Source organism: Melozone crissalis, unplaced genomic scaffold, assembly GCF_028551555.1.
Source record: "Melozone crissalis strain CALT ecotype California unplaced genomic scaffold, PUWL_Pcris_2 ptg000073l_1, whole genome shotgun sequence".
Lineage (NCBI taxonomy): Eukaryota > Metazoa > Chordata > Aves > Passeriformes > Passerellidae > Melozone > Melozone crissalis.
Genome location: NW_026535850.1, coordinates 11,118,574 through 11,134,286, shown reverse-complemented (window position 1 = coordinate 11,134,286; position 15,713 = coordinate 11,118,574). Strand labels below are relative to the sequence as shown.

Sequence of the window (15,713 nt, the reverse complement as noted above, 5' to 3'; positions counted from 1 at the left end):
AGCGCCTGCCCCGGGCAGCCCGACCCCCGGCAAGGAGGGTCCCCTGCACCCCCGGCCCAGCGCCGGGGCTCTGCCGGCACCAAACACCGGGACCCCCAAAATTCTGCCGGGCCAGAGCCACCGAGGGGCGCCCGGCCCTTGGCCTGCTATAGATACAGATTGCAATATTGGCTTTGTGCAAATGTTAACATGGATTTTAGATGGGTGCTGTTAAAATAACTTTGTTATAAAGATACAGTTTTCATTTCTGTTGTTAATTATAAGCTTAGACATAATAGTGATGTAGTTGATATAAGTGTGCTTGTGTTACAGTACCTGCTTGGATGGGATAACATCCAATGAACATGGGATGAAGACACCTGGTACAGATGTGCCAGCTATCAGCACCCATCCTCTGAAGGCAGTGTGGGCAGCGGCCAAAACTGAAGATGATAAGAAAGGACCAAAACCACAACCAAGGAATACACATGCCCTAAAAAGGTGGAACTGAGGAGGACCCATGCTAAACAGATCTTGGAATATTTTCTTTGGGAAAAAAGAAAATATTGGAATATATTTTCTTTGGGAAAAAAAGTTTACTATGCATAAGTGTCACAGATATCTTTTATGGAAAATCCTTTCCTTAGGATTTTTCCTCCTGAGAAGCTGACAGGCCTCAGGAACAAAATGTAAACATTGCTTATCTGCTGCTGTGGAACACAACAGGTGGATCTGTGATTGGTCTCATGTGGATGTTTCTAATTAATGGCCAATCACAGTCAGCTGGCTCGGAAGAGTCCGAGCCACAAACCTTTGTTATCATGTTAACGTGTGTCCTTTATCAGGCTTATTTTGCCCAGAAAAAGGTACCCGGACATGCATAACTCTTTGCTTCTATTGTCTCTTATTGTCCTAATCCAAATTGTCCAATTATTACTCTAATTATATTGCTATTTTTATAACCATTTTATTATCATTCAACTTTTTGACATTTTAAAAACACGTGATTAGCGTTTTTCACACTTTTTAACACCAATTCGTACATTAAAAGCAGGCATAGCTTTATTTTGTCGCTGGGATCACCCAGCCCCAGCTCTTTCACTCCCCAGCTGATACCTGTGTCACAGGTGAGCAGGGAGATGATGCTGCCCTCAGGAGCTGGGGCCCAGCACCCAGGTGCAGGTGAGGTGCAGCAGTTCTTTTCAGGGATTCTGAAGGTGAAGGAAAAGGAAGTTTATTTTCTGAGTCTAACATTTATAGGTTTTTAAAAGTGACCATGGATTGGAGGCTGAAAGTGCCACCTCTCCAATGACACTGGACAAACCAACAGTTTTATAAAAGAATGCAAAACAAATCTCAGGAGCTCATTCCTTCCAGAAAGATTATTGATACTGCTCTAGAAGGCACCTGGGAACAGCATCTCAATCCTGCCCATGTTTTCCCAAAATCGCTCCCTGCAGCAGGAACAGCTGGGTGCAGTTGTCACTGCAGATGTTCAGGCACCCAAAGCAGCTGCAGCTGTTTGTCAGCAGCAGAGCAGATATTCCCTGTGCCATCACCTTTCCATAGGGATACAGAAGCTCTGGTTCTGGGGTATGTGATCCTGCCTGCTGAACTCCAGGGAAATCCACATTGCTCATTGGAAAACCCACCTGAACTTTTCTTTTAAATGTGATGGAGAAATGTCTCTGCATCCGGGGGCTACTGTGGTGCTAAATCACCTGAGGAGTGTTGGGGTGTGCAGGAACCCTACAAGTAAGGGATCAATAATCCCTGGACAGAAGCTGGGCTGCTCAGGAGAAATAATCCCTCGACAGAAGCTGGGTAACTCAGGATCAATAATCACTGAACAGGAGTTGGGCTGCTCAGGATCAATAATCCTGGACAGGAGCTGGGTAGCTCAGGATCAATAATCCCGGGACAGAGGTTGGGCTGCTCGGGATCAATAATCCCCACACAGAAGTTGGGCTGCTCAATCATCTGAGGAGTACTGAGGTGTGCAGGAACCCTACAGGTAAGGGATCAATAATCTGTGGAGAGAAATTGGGATGCTCGGGATCAATAATCCCTGGACAGAAGCTGGGCAGCTCAGGATAAATAATCCCTGGACCGATAATGGGCTGTTTAGAAGAAATAATGCCTGGACAGAAGCTGAGCTGCTCAGTTTTAATATAATATATGTCATAAAATAATAAATCAAGCCTCCTGAAACATGGAGTCAGATTTTCATCTCTTCCCTCATCCTTGGACCCCTGAGAACACAGTCACATACCTCCCTCTCAAATACATCTGCATGCAATTTCACAACAGGTTCATACATATTCATTCTACTGATTTCCTGTTACATTTCCTGTGAATTTTTCTTTATCAGAAAGAATTCCTGGGGTCATTTTGACCCTGCTTTCCACAGCAGCCTCTCTCTCTGTTTCAGAGTTCAAGGGCCCCCCCTTTATCTCTGTCTTGGGCTGCAGCAGTTTCTTAGAGCACAGGCTTTTGTCAGAACAGGCAGTCAAGCTGTCACAGACATCTCTCCTGAAAAATCCTTTCCTTAGGATTTTTCCTCCTGAGAGGCTGAGAGACCTCAGGAACAACATGTAAACATTGACATTATTTGCTGCTGTGGAATGCAACAGGTGGATCTGTGACTAGTCTCATGTGGTTGTTTCTAATTAATGGCCAATCACAGTCAGCTGGCTCAGACTCTCTGTCCCAGCCACAAACCTTTGTTATCATTCTTTCCTATTCTATTCTTAGCTAGCCTTCTGATGAAATCCTTTCTTCTGTTCTTTTAGTATAGTTTTAATGTAATATATATCATAAAATAATAAATCAAGCCTTCTGAAACATGGAGTCAGATGTTCGTCTCTTCCCCAATCCAAGAACCCCTGTGAGCACAGTCACAGTGAAGTTCTACCTGTCTGTTATTGTAATCACCAGTCCTTTTTGTTAATAGCTCCTTTTGTATCGGGATGGCCCTCCCTGAGGCTAAATTGATGGCCCTTCTCTCCAAACAGTGAGAGGACGGAATATGGGGGGGGGGGGGGGGCATCAGAGAAAATGCAAAATAACCTCGGGACCAGCATGCCATGGGAAGCAACCCCACCAAACTCACCGAAAAAACCCCAAAAACAACGAGCCAATACAGAATTAAGAGATCAGAGTGATGTCTGGAGGTGAGGAACAAAGTACCCAGCCTGCAGAGATGCTGAGAACCTTTGCTGCCTCTCACCCTGAGCATGGACCTCAGCTGCCAGGCTGTCACAGCCCAGCTGGGTGATGGCACAGCCGGGATGGACAGAGGGGTCAGGGGTGTTATAAATAAAAAATCTGCGAATTTTTTGGGCAAAAAAGGGTTGCAGAGTGAACCAGTTATACCAGTTGCTGCCAAGGTGAAGTGTCGCAGACATCTTTTCATGAAAAATCCTTTCCTCAGGATTTTTCCTCCTGAGAAGCTTAGAGGCCTCAGGAACAACATGTAAACAATGATTATCTGTTGCTGTGGGATGCAACAGGTGCATCTGTGATTGGTCTCATGTGGTTGTTTCTAATTAATGGCCAATCACAGTCAGCTGGCTCAGACTCTGTCAGAGACACAAACCCTTGTTTTCATTCTTTCCTATTCTATTCTTAGCTAGCCTTGTGATGAAACATTGTCTTCTATCCTTTCAGTATAGTTTTAATGTAATATATATCATAAAATAAAAAATCAAGTCTTCTGAAACATGGAGTCAGATCCTCATCTCTTCCCTCATCCAAGAACCCCTGTGAACAATGTCACAGGTGGGACCCCCAGCTCTGCCCTTTAGTGGACAAAGCTGCACTTTCCTCCTCCTCCGAGTCACCCTGGGAGCAGTTTCGGACCCATCGAGCTTCCCAACCTTGAGCTGATCACTTTTAATAAAGGCATTAAAAAGGAGAAAAAGTCTCCTGCCCTGTTTATTTCACCCGGTGTCACCCACCTACCCAGCTCCAGGGGCCACACAGCGCCTGAGGCGTCCTCCTCCTGTGCCACCCGGTCTGTGACATGGCCCCCGTGAAGTAGGGGGCGGCCACCTCACCGGTGGGGACACAGCATCAGCGTCACCACGATGGGTGGTGACCCCTGAATTGAGGGAAGAGGACTGGAAATTGTGTCCTGACCACTGCCAAAATTGTGTGTTGAACCCCAAAATCAGATCCTGATTTCCCAGACTGAGTGCTCAAAACCTCTAAATTGGGTCCTGACGCCTCAAATTGGCCTTGCAACCCCCCATCAGGTCCTGTCCCCCATCCTCAGTCATGTCCAAACCCACAAATCAGATCCCAAATCCCCTCAAAGGGGTCCTGTTATGTCCAAACCCTCCACATTGGATCCCAAATCCCCTCAAATTGATCCTGACCATTCCCAAAATTGCGTGTCGAGCCCCAAAACTGGATCCTGATTCCCCAAACCCGATGCTCAAAACCTCTAAATTGGGTCCTGACCCCTCAAATTGGTTTCTGACCTCGCTCAAATCAGATTCTGCCTCCCCCAAATTGGGTCCTTACCCCTCAAATTGGCCTTGCAACCCCCCACGGCATCCTGTCCCCCTCCAGTTATGTCCAAAAAGCCTCAAAATCAGATCCCAAAGCCTCTCAAAGGGGTCCTGTTATGTCCAAATCAGATCCCAAAGCCCCTCAAAGGGGTCCTGCTATGTCCAAATCCTCCAAATCAGATCCCAAAGCCCCTCAAAGGGGTCCTGCCCCCCCGGTCGGGGTCCCCCCGTACCAAGAGCAGAAGCCGACATCAGCTCCCCACCAGCGTCCATCGCCCGCGCTCAGGGCTCAGCAGGGCCAGGAGCCGGCGAATGGGGGGAGACAGTACCGGGGACACGGGGTCCGGTGGGTTCTGCTGTGGCCGGTGGGTCTCGGTCTGTCCTGCTGGCTCCCGGTCCTGCTCCCGGTTCTTCCCGCCGGTGGTTCCGGGCAGTCCCGGGGGCCCGTGCGGGCCCCGGTGCTGCTCGCAGCGTGTCCCGGTCCGGACCGTGTCGCCCTCGGACGGTCCCGGTGTGGTCCCGGCGTGGTCCCGATGCCGCCCCAGTCCCTTCCCGGCAGCCGCCGCCGCTCCCCGGAACGCGCGCGCGGGAATCCCGGCCTGACACGCCTACGCCTGAAATAGCGCCTGTGATTGGTCAAAGCGGAGGTGACATCATCGGTTGCCAGGCAGAGGGGGCTGGAGCGGGTTGAGAGGCGAAGGAGACGGTGCTCGGAGGGGGCGTGGTCTGGCCGGGAGGAGGCGGGGTCTGGACGGGGATGGGGCGGGGCAGGGCGGGGAGAGGGCGGGGCAGAGCGGGATGGGTGGGGGCTCGAAAGCGAAACCTTAACGGAGCTTTTGGGAGCTGAACTGGGAGGACTGGTGTGGACTGGGGAGTGCCCCAGGCTGGACTGGGAGCACTGGTGTGAACTGGTGAGTGCCCCAAACTGGACTGGAGACATTGATGTGGACTGGGGAGCTGAGAGGGCTGAACTGGGAGCACCGTAGTCTAGACTGGGAGCACTGGTGTGGACTGTGGAGAGCCCCAGGCTCGACTGGGAGCACTGCTGGGGACTGGTGAGTGCCCTAAGCTGGACTGGAAACATTGATATGGACTAGAGAATTCCCCAGGCTGGACTAGGAAGTGCCCCAGGCTGAACTGGGAGCACTGGTGTGGACTGGTGAGTGCCTTGTCTGGACTGGAGAGTGCTCCAGGCTGAACTGGGAGCACTGGTGTGGACTGGCAAGTGCCCCGAGCTGGACTGGGACCACTGGTGTGGACTGGAGAGTGCCCCAGGCTGAATTTGGAGCACTGGTGTGGACTGCTGAGCTCAGGGGTCTGAACTGGGAGCACTGGTGTGGACTGCTGAGTTCAGGGGGCCAGACTGGTAGCACCGTAGTCTGGACTGGGAGAACTGGTGTGGACAGGGGAGCACCCCAGGCTGGACTCAGGGGCGCCCCAGGCTGGACTGGGAACACTGGTGTGGACTGGTGAGTGCCCCAAGCTGGACTGGGAAGTGCCCCAGGCTGAACTGGGAGCACTGGTGTGGACTGCTGAGCTCAGGGGGCCAGACTGGGAGCACTGTAGTCTAGACTGAGAGCACTGGTGTGCACAGGAGAGCGCCCCAGTCCTAACTGGTTTTAACTGGTGTCTCCACAGGCTGTTGCTCATTCCCCGTGAGCCCCACAGAGAGCACTGTCCGTACCGGTCCCACCATGGCGCTGCCACCCGCCACTCTCCTGCCCGGTGTGCTGCTGGTGGCCGACGCCCTGGCACTGGTGTTACTGGTGCCACTGGTGCCGCTGCTGGCGCCGCTGGGCATGCTGGGCGTGTGGCTCGAGGCTGCCCTGCGCTTGCCCATCCTGGCCGTGGCCACCCGGCTGCCAGCCCCTCGCTGTCCTTCTGGAGCCACCGCGGCCGCCGTCACGGCCGCCGCCACTCCCGCGGTGTTCGAAACCTTCCGGAGCCTCCTGGGGCCGCCCGGGGCCGGCCTGGGGCTGTTGGCGGCCGTGGCGCCCGCCTGGCTCGGGGTCACCCACGCCGCTGCCGCCCTGGCCATGCTGGCCTGGGCCGCGCCCCCAGCCCCCGGCAGCATCCCCGAGACCCCCGGAGGCGTCCCCAAGGCTCCCGGCAGCGTCCGGCGCGCTCTGGCACTGACCTGGGAGCAGAGGAATGTCCTTGGAGCTGCTGTCCTCTGCCTCGTGCTGGCTGTCGTTGGTGGGTGACTGTCTTGGTTTAGGGCAAATTTGGGAGAAAACCTCCAAAAGGGGCCCCTCCAGAAAGCAAATCCACACAGCCCGTCCCCAAACCAGTTCAGGAAAGATTCCTCAGAGAGAAGTGGAAAGAACCTGTTTATTTAACATGCAAGGCACACAAAATGAACAATACCAGATGACAACACTCTTTCACCACTCTGAAAAAGATGACAAATTCAGAAAGTCTCTCTTGGGAGTGGTCGCTCTGTTCTCAGTCCCTCTGGTCCTGGGGCAGCTGCTGCAGCCACAAAGTGCAAACTCTCGGTGTTCCCAGGTCCCGGTCTGGAGCAGGCTCAAGTAGGTCGAAAAAAGGGAAAGGAGAAACAGTCCGGGGAAAAATTCGGACTGCTTAGCTAAACTAAATAATGAGCGGAAACAAAAGCAAGAGCGAAGCAGGAGCAAAGCAGAAGCAAGAGAAAAGCAAAAAGGCAAGCAAAAAGCAAAAGCAGCACCATGTACTGCCCCGTGTCTGTGTCCCGCCAGCCGTGGGGGAGCGGCTGATAACAAAACCAAAGCAAAACTTTCACTCTTCAGAGCCAGTCTTGAAGGCACAGAACATGATATCCAGCATAAACAGAACACACAGATGGGGATACAAACATCCTAATGTCACCTTAGGACGTTGACATGTGGTGACAGGCGTTGACACCCCCAATTTGGGCTCTGCAGCCCCAAATTGGGAACCCCCCAATCTGGGATACCCCACCAAATTGGATGCTGGCACCTTAAAATTGAGTGTTGAGCTCTTAAATAGGCGATGACCACCCTAAAATAGAGTGGTGACCCTCCTAAATTGTGAGTTGACCCCTTCAGTTGGGTGCTGACCCTGCAAAAATGGGGTGCTCACTTTCCAAAATGGGTTCTGACCCTGCAAACTTGACTGTTGGTCCCCCAAAATTGGGTGCTGACCATCAAACTAATGGTCTGATGCCCAAATATGGATGTTGACCTCTAAGACCTGGGATCTTAAGGTCCTGATCTCCTATGTTTAGGTTCTGATCCATAAAACTGTGTGCTGAACCCCCCCAAAATTGGTACTGACACTTTAAATTGGGTGTAAAATCCCTAAATTTTTCACGAAACCCCCCAAATTGGGTCCTGACTTCTCTAAATTGTCTCCTGCCCAAATCGTGTCCCGCCCTTCCAAAATTAGATCCCCGTTCCCCAGACCGGATCCTGCCCCCCACAAATCAGGGTCCCCCTGTGTCAGTGGTCTCACCCGTGGTGACGCAGCCTCGGTGACACCCAGGGGAGATGGCGGGGCCGTACACCACCGGGAAGGTGCTGGATGCCATCGGGAGTGGGGATGGAGTCACCACTGGAGCTGTCGGGATGGTGGCGGCTGCTGGAGCCACAAGGTGGGTTGGAGCATTCCCAGGGCCTGTCCCCGTGTCCCCAACGTCCCCGATGTCACCATGTCCCTGTGTCCCCACAGTGTGCTGTTTTCTGGCTGCCGGGGGTCTCTCTTCATGCTGTTGATGGCGCGTCTCCGTCAGAGCCTGAGCCTGCGGCTTTTTTCCCACCTGGTGCACCAAGACCTGGACTTCTTTCAGGGAACACCAGCAGGTAACGGGGTACGGCCCAGCCCAATCCCACCTGACCCATCCCACCTGTTCCATTGCATCCCAGCTAGTCTGTCACCCCAGTCCCATCCCCACCATCCCATTGATCCCATCCCATCCCATTAATCCCATCCCATTGATCCCATCCCATTAATCCCATCCCATTGATCCCATTCCATTGATCCCATCCAATCCCACTGATTCCATCCCATCCCATTCCCACCATCCCATCCCATCGATTCCATCCCATCCCTTCCCATCCCTTCCCATCCCATCCCATCCCATCCCATCCCATTCCCACCATCCCATCCCACTTATCCCATCCGTTCCCATCCCATTGATCCCATCCCATTGATCCCATCCCATCCCATCCCATTCCATTCTATTCCCACCATCCCATCCCATTGATCCCATCCCATCCCATCCCATCCCATCCCATCCCATCTGTCTGTTATCCCATCCCACGACTCCATCCCCATCATTCCCATTCCCACCATCCCATCCAATTCCATCCTATGCCATCTTCCTGGCTTCATTCTACTCCAGTGTTCCATCCTGTCCCCATCCCACTTTCCCATTCTAGCCACTGTTCTGTCCCCATTATTCTCACTCCCGTGCCTCCACCCTGTTGCGTATCCCCAGCTGCCTTACACCATCCCATCACCCCATCCCACCATTTCCTTTCCCACCATCCCATTTCCCCTGTCCCTCCCCATTCCACCCTGACCATCTCCACAGCCATTCCCATCATCCCATCCCACTGCTCCCCATTACATCATTCCCATCCCAAATGGGATCATCCATGATGGGATCATGGTCTCACCCACCACGATCCCAACCTCTTTTCCCACCCTGCAGCTGAGCTCCTGGCTCAGTTTTCCATGGAAGTGCCACGGGTGTGCAGGGCAGCACCGAGTGGAGCCAACCAGCTGCTGCGGAGCCTGGTGATGGCCCTGGTGGTGGAGGGGTTCATGGTGGGGCTGGCACCGGGGTTGGCACTGCTGGCACTGCTGGAGGTGCCCCTTGGAATCGCCACCCGCCGCATCCAGAGCACCCGCAAACAGGTCAGGAGTAGGAGGGAAAGAGTGGGGGGGGACTGAAGAAAGGTGGGAATGGTGGAGCTGGGATGGAGGCTAGGGGAATGGGATGGTGGGGATGGGATGGGATGGGATGGGATGGGATGGAGAATGGAAAGGAGGACGATGGAGGTGGAAATGGTGGGATGAAAGGGGATGAAGACAAGGGGAATGGGATGATGGGGATGGGATGGAGAATGGAAAGGAGGACGATAAATGGTGGGATGAAAGGGGATAAAGACCAGGGGAGTGAGATGGTGGGAGTGCTGACATGAGGATAGAACAAAATGGTCGAGATGGGACTGGTGTGGATGAGAAGGATGAGATAAGGTAGTGGGTATGGAATGAGACAGTGGGGATGGGGATGGTGGGATTAGGAGAATGGATGGGAATGGTGAGGGTGAGAGAGAAGGGCGTGGGATGGCGGGAATGCAATAGTGGGGATGCAGTGGGTGTGGTGGGATGGGATGTGGATGGTGGGCCAGGAAGGTGACCTGGGAAAGTTGGAGATCCCCTGTTGCTGCCACAGGCCCTTCAGCGATCCATGCTGGAAGCATCTGCCCGCACAGCCGCAGGGGTGCAGGAATCTGTTGCCGCCATTGAGACCATCCGAACCTTTTCAGCAGAGGAGGAGGAGCAGCACAGATGTAACCTGGCCAAGGAGCTGAGGCTGAAGGAGCAGATAGAGCTGGAGCTGGCAATCTTCGTCCTTGTCTACAGGGTCAGGGGGGACTGGGAATGGGAACAGCAGAGAATGGGGGATGCCAGGGTCAGGGATGAAGACACTGGGAATGAGAACACTGGGACCAGGAATGGGAAACCAGCGGCTGAGATGGGGGCACTCAGAGTACAATGGGGACACCAGGAATGGGGACAACAGAACAGGGACATTGAGTTCAGGAACAGGCATGGCAGGAATGGGAATGGTGACATTAGAAACAGGATGGGGACACTGGGATAAAGGTTGGGAACATCAGTGTGGTGGTGTTTGCAGGTCCCCAGGATGAGAAAAGAGACAAAATTCTTGACTTCATGTTTCAGAAAGCTGATTTATTATTTTATGATATATATTATATTAAAAGAAAATTATATACTAAAGAAAGAGAAAGGAGACATTAGAAAGCTAGAAAGGACTGAATAATAAAGTCTTGTGACTCACCAGAGAGTCTGACACAGCTGGACCTGTGATTGGTCATCAAGTAAAAACAACCACATGAGACCAATCAAAGATGCACCTGCTTCATTCCACAGCAGCAGATCATTATTGTTTACATTTAGTTTCTGAGGCCTCTCAGCTTCTCAGGAGAAAAATCCTGGTGAAAAGATTTTTCAGAAAATATGTCTGTGACACATCAGGATCAGGTATAGGGACATCAAGAGTGAGATGGGGACACCAGAACTGGAATGAGGACACCAGGAACAGAGATGAGGCCACCAGGAACAGAGATAAAGACACAAAGGAGTGGGATGGGGACAGGCAGAATGGGGACACCAAAAGTGGGTTGGGGGCAGATGGAATGGGGACGCCAGGAGTGGGTTGGGGGCAGCAATATCCCTGTCCCACCTACAGGTGATCAAACTGGCCATCCGGGTCATGGTGCTCTTCAGGAGCCACCAGCAGCTCCGTGACGGATCCATCACTCCTGGGGTCCTCGTCACCTTCCTGCTGTACCAGGACAGAGTTGGTAGCCATATCCAGGTGATCCCATGGAATGCACGTGTTTGTCCATCCGACTGTGCTTCTGTCCATCCCGGTGCCACCCCCTTCCTTCTCCCCAGGTGCTGCTCTACGGCTTCAATGAATTCCTGACCAACGCAGCTGCTGGACAGAGGATCTGGGAATACCTGGATCGGAAACCCGCAGGGAATGTCGGGGGGACGCGGGAGCCTCCCGAGCTTCAGGGCCATGTCACTTTTCAGAAGGTCTCCTTCACATATCCTGGAAATCCAGAGCACCCTGTGCTGAAGGTGGGTCTGGGGGGAGGTGGGGTTTCCCAGGAGTGGGAATTTTGGCATCACCTGCTGTCACAATCCATCCTTACGAACGGGTTTCTTGATAGTTCATGGATTGATCTCAGGGTGCAAAAAAACCAACACGGCACAGGAGGTTTGCAGTAATAAAACAAATGCAGCTTTATTGAATGACCACAACAAAATGCAATAGAGGGATTAAGGGAGAGAAAAAGATAGAGATAGAAAAGAGAGAGAGAGAAGGAGGGGGATATAGCTACCAAATGCAGAGACAAAATCCTTTGGTCCAGTCCAGTCGAGGATCCGCCTGTTACGTCGGGGAGATCTCAGGGTTGCAGTCCATCTGGACCCCAATTATACTCTTTTTTTGATGGGGGAAGGGGAATGGATTTTGCAACCGAGTCAAAGGTAGTTTATTGTATCTTTGGGGAGGAAAGAATAATGTTTGGAAAAGGGGTACACACAGTCCATGTTCAGCAGTGGGCGTGAGCCATTGTTTTCGTGGTCCACTGCTCACACCTGCAACATCCATCTTGCTTTGGTTAGCTTGCCTCCCCCACACACCTCTCCCAGGTTGGGGGTCTCAGTCCCAATCCTTGGAAAGAGTGTGGGGGGCCTTTTCACATGGGGGTTTCATGTCTTGGTCTTTGATGGAGAGGCTTCTTACATCTCAGTCCGTCTGTCACGGCAGTTATAAGACGAGTGAGGGGTCTTTTGTGGAGGACCACCCAAAACTCAGGAGAAGTCCAGCCAGGCAAAGAGGGGGCAGCTTCCAAGGCTACTGTTGCAAAAAGGCAAGGTGCCCTCTTCTTCTTCTCATTGGGCTCAGTGTAGCATATAGTAAATACACCTGTGGACAACAGCTTAACAATGCTCTCAGGTCTCGGGGCCTTGTTGACATGTGACTTTCTCCTTCAGAACCAGAGATTTTAGACAGTGGGGACTCTTCAGTGGTCCCCCAATGATGATGGTGAGGCAGATGAGGAATATTTCAGACAGACTCTCACACCTGTCCCCATCCCACAGGACGTGAGCTTCGAGGTGCGCTCTGGGGAGGTGACGGCGCTGGCGGGGCCCAATGGCAGCGGGAAGAGCACGGCCATGGCGCTGCTGGAGCGGCTGCGGGATCCTGGCAGCGGGACGGTGCTGCTGGATGGGATCCCGCTGCCAGAGTATGAACACCAGTACCTGCACCGCAAGGTGGGACAGCAGAGACACTGGGAACACTGGGCATGGAATGGGGAAAATGGGGACAGGGGTCAGGGGACAATTGTGATGGTGTTCACAGGGGTTTTTGGATGAGGGAAGAGACCAGGATTTGACTCCATGCTTCAGAAGGCTTGATTTATTATTTTATGATATATACATTACATTAAAAGTATACTAAAGGAACAGAAGAAAGGATTTCATCAGAAGGCTAGCTAAGAATAGAATAGGAAAGAATGATAACAAAGGCTTGTGGCTTGGCTCTCTGTCTGCACCAGCTGGGTTGTGATTTGCCATTAATTACAAACATCCAACATGGGCCCATCACAGATGCACCTGTTGCATTCCACAGTAGCAGATAATCATTGTTTACATGTTGTTCCTGAGGCCTGTCAGCTTCTCAGGAGGAAAAATCCTAAGGAAAGGATTTTCCATAAAAGATGTCTGCAACAAACAATGAGATGAAACTGGGACCACAGGAGCATGGGAGCAGAAATGGGGATACTGGGAAGAGGATGGGGACATCAGGAATAGGGTGGGGACAACAAGAAATGGGATAGGAACATTGGGAAATGGGATGGGGATGACAGGAATGGGGATGGGAAAAGTGGGAAGTCAGGGGTGGGGACACTGGGGACACAGATGGGGAGAATGGGATCAGGGATGGACACTATGGGGACACCAAGGTGGGATGGGGTCATGGAACAGGGGTGGGGACACCAGGAGCCAAGACAGCATCCTAGGGCTTGGGGCTGGGGCAGGTGGTGCTGGTGGAGCAGGATCCCGTCCTGTTTTCTGGAACGATCCGTGAGAACATCCTGCTGGGGCTGGAGCACTGCAGAGTCAGAGCTGCGGGAGGCCGCCACTGCTGCTGGAGCCATGGAGTTCATCCAGGGGCTGGAGCAGGGCTGGGACACTGGTGAGAGCCAGGGGGATGGATGGGGCACCCCTGGGGCACATCCCCCTGATCCCAGGATCCTCTGGCAGCGATGGGAGAGCGGAGTGGGTGGCACATGGTGGGGTGTGCGGGGAATCCCTGAGGTCACATCCCACTGATCCCATGGGATTGCTCACGCAGGTCAGATCCCACTGATCCCATGGGATTGCTCACACAGTGGTGAGGGAGTGTGGGGGGTAGGGGAAAGGGGGGGAACCTCTTGTGCTGGGATCCCACTGATCCCAGGGTCCCCCCGCAGAGGTGGGGGAGTGTGGGGGGTGGGAGAAGAGGGGAGAACTCCAGGGCTGCACCCCACTGATCCCCTGTGGTCGCTCCCACAGAGGTGGGGGAGCGCGGGGGGCGGCTGGCGGCGGGGGAGCGGCGCCGTGTGGCCCTGGCCCGGGCTCTGCTCTGGCGTCCGGCCGTGCTCATCCTCGACGAGGCGCTGGATGATGGATATGATGGAGCGGTGAGTGGGGTGGGATGGAGGGGGTTGGTGTGGATAGGGGTGCAGTTGGTGAAAATGGGGTATGATGGGATGGCTGGAATGGGATGGTGGGATGAGGTGGTGGCAATAAGGGATAATGATTGGCATGGAGTGGGAATGATGTGATGAAGACAGGGATTGGATGGGGTGGTGTGAGTCAACGAGGTGGAGAAATAGGACAGGATAGTAGGATGGGATAGAGACCAGGGGTGTAGGATGGCAGGAAAGTAGAATCAAAGGATGAAGACAAGGAGATACGATAGGGTGGGGTGGGAATGAAGGGGATGGGAATGCTGGGATGAGGACAGAGATGGAGTGCAATGGGAAGGGTTGGAGTGGTAGGAGTAGGATGGGATGGGACAGTGGGAATGGGGATAGTGTGGGCAGGATGGCATAGTGGGCATGGGGATGGGATGGAGAACAGGGAGATGGGATGGTAAGAACAGGATGATAGGATTAGGGTGGGACTGAGAGTGGGGTGGGATTGGTTGGTTGGGACTGGGTGGGATCAGGTGGGACAGGGTAGGACTGAGTTGGATGGGCTGGCATGAGGGTTCTCTGATTGGATGGTTTGGCATGAGGGTTCTCTGATTGGATGGTTTGGCATGAGCGTTCTCTGAGCTGGATGGGTTGGGATGAGAGTTCTCTGAGCTGGATGGGTTGAGATGAGGGTTCTCTGAGCTGGATGGGTTGGGATGGGAGTTCTCTGAGCTGGATGGTTTGGGATGAGCTGGATGGGTTGGGATGAGTGTTCTCTGAGCTGGATGGGTTGGGATGAGCATTCTCTGAGCTGGATGGGTTGGGATGAGCTGGATGGGTTGGGATGAGCGTTCTCTGAGCTGGATGGGTTGGGATGAGTGTTCTCTGAGCTGGATGGGTTGGGATGAGCTGGATGGGTTGGGATGAGAGCATTCTCTGGCTGCAGGCACAGCGCTGGATGCGCACTGGGCTGGCCAAGACTGTGCTGGTCGTGTCCCACCGGCCGCGGGTGCTGGACGGGGCCGATCGCCTGGTGCTGCTGGAGCATGGGGCCGTGATGGAGACGGGAACACCAGCGGAGCTGCGGGAACGCCGCGGCGCCTACAGCCGCCTGCTCCTTGGAGGAGGCAGCACTGGGCAGCCCGAGGGCCCCGGGATGGGCAGCGAGAAGGGGGCTGCATCTGGCAGGGAATAAAAGGGAATCAGCCCCAGTGTCCCCATTCCCGGTGTTTGTGTCACCAGCCAGCTCCTGGTGTCCCCAGTCACAGTGTCCTGTGAATCCCTTCTCCCCACATCCTCAGGATCCCAACTCCCTGTGTCCCCCATGTCCCCACCGTGTCCCCCAGGTCTGCCCATTCCCTGGATGTGTGTGTATCCCCTGTATCCACCACGTCCCCATGATCCCTGGTCCCCATGTCTGCTCCTGGACATGGGGCACAGGGTGGGAAATCAATCCCAAGGAATGGATCTGGGCATGGGTGTCACGTCCTCATCTCACTCCTGCTGTGCTCACTCCAAGCTCCTGTGTCCCCAGTCCTTTCCCAGTGTCCCCATCCCCAGTGTCTTTATTCCAGTTCCCAATGTCCCCTTTTCTATTCCTCATTCCCTGAGAGGAAGTGCTGGGCACTGGAGGATGGGACGGAGATTTATTGCCCAAACCAGGGTATTTATACATGAGAAATAAAACATTTTGAACAACTGTAATTCTTATGTTTAAAACATGGGAAAACAGGAAGTCAGTCCGTTGGGAAGGGCTGCTGTGTGATGA

The 15,713-nt window shown here is 53.4% G+C and overlaps 1 pseudogene; it reads left to right on the top strand.

Moving 5' to 3' along the window:
* The first annotated feature begins 6,187 nt into the window (after positions 1-6,187).
* Positions 6,188-15,239, top strand: LOC128946071 (antigen peptide transporter 2-like; annotated as a pseudogene).
* Positions 15,240-15,713: the final 474 nt, after the last annotated feature.